Here is a 1,765-nt window from a genome sequence, read left to right as displayed (position 1 = left end):
AGAGAGGTGCACACACACATACAAATTAAACCATTCAATAAACAATAACATGAAAATATTTATGTAAGAAAATAGTTTTAACTGGGTGATGGTGGCAGAGATAGATGCCTTTAATCTCAGCACTTGGGAGGCAGAGGAAGGCAGATCTCTATGAGTTCAAAGCCAGCCTGGTCTATAGAGCTTGTTCTAGGACAGCCAAAGACTACACAAAGAAGCCCTGTCTTGAAAACAAACAAACAAACAAAGAAGAGAGAGAAAGTAGTTTTAAATTAGTAAGACAAAACATTAGTGACAAAAATTATCTAAGATTTTATGTAAAGAAGCGAAGATACGAGAAATGTGTAAGAGGAGGCATGAGTGAGACAAAGTAGTTTCAAAGTTTACCCAGCATTCCCCAGTGCAATGGGAAATTTTCTCCCTTCTGTTTTGCTGTGTAGGGTATCAAATCCAGGGCTTTATGCATGCCAGGCAAGAGATGTACTACTGAGCCACACTTTTGTTCCCTGCAATGAAAAATTAAAATCAGAACTCGGTCAGACCCTGATATTTGGTCAAACACTACTCTAGTGAAGATACTTCTTAGATGAGATCAACACTTAGATCAGCAGGTCTTTTAGTAAAGTAGATTACATTCCATAACTCAGATCAGCCTCATCCAAACAGCTGGGGGCCTGAATAAATGAACACTTTCCCTCAAAAGCAAGAAGGAATTCTGCTAAGCGACAGCCTTGGCAGTGGAGCTGAAACCCTTCCTCAGGTCTCCAGGCTGCCTGGCTGCTCCATGATTTTCCTTGATAAGCTCCGGCAGGTGCGTAGGGAAACTCCTTCATAAAACGTGATTCTACGTCTACATATCCTGTAGGGAGGAGAGTCTAGGAAGAGTGGGAAAGGATGCCTGAGGGTTTTTCAGAAGTAGTGAAGGGTACCACTGCATAGAGTCAAGAATAGTAATGAGCTGTACTCATGACTGAAGTAAAGACATCTGTGAGCAGGCACAGCATGTGAAATGGAGTAAGACCCAAAACAAGGGTGGAGCAGGGGTGACGGTACACGTGTCTGGATTCCCAGCTCTTGGAGGATGGAGGCAGGAGGATCAGGAGTTCAAGTCCAGTTTCAACTATGTTTCATGGAGCAGTGGCAGGACGAAGGGGTAAATGACTATCGTATGTTTGTATGCTGAGGACCAACCCCAAGGCTCCATGCTTGCTGAGCAAGGCACCTCTCGACTGGCTCAGTACCTACACAAAGACTCCTCAGAAACTTGTTCTGCTGTACAAGCCAGGCTCGCCCGAACCAGATCCAACGGTCCCTGCACAATGAGTGCCTTATTCCGTTTGGTTGCTTTAAGAAAATACTGAGTTTGGGTAACAAAAAGATGTTTGTTTGACCGATTGTTCTGAAGAACAAGAACATGACACCAACTTCTGTTTGGGTCTGGTGAAGATCGCACAGTGGTGGAAATGTGTGGGAGACATCTGTGTTGAGATTGGCCACAAGGGATCAAGTCAAGACAAGCAACCCCACTTGCTGATGTTCTTTGTATGAACGAACCCAGTCCCCTGAGTCAGCATGAATTCCTTTGTGAACATGAAGGGTCACACCTAATTAGCTTCCATCAGACCAGCCTACTTCTAAGCTCCATCACCTCCACATGCCATAGTGGAGGACCAAGCTTGGATCCAGTCTGGTGCATGAAACATTTGATGACAAATGCCAGGATGGAGGCACCACAGGCTATGTGGCTGTTTTCATAGCAAGAGCTGAT

This window comes from Microtus ochrogaster, chromosome 16 (assembly GCF_000317375.1).
Source record: "Microtus ochrogaster isolate Prairie Vole_2 chromosome 16, MicOch1.0, whole genome shotgun sequence".
Taxonomy (NCBI): Eukaryota; Metazoa; Chordata; class Mammalia; order Rodentia; family Cricetidae; genus Microtus; species Microtus ochrogaster.
This window is presented reverse-complemented; position numbering follows the sequence as displayed.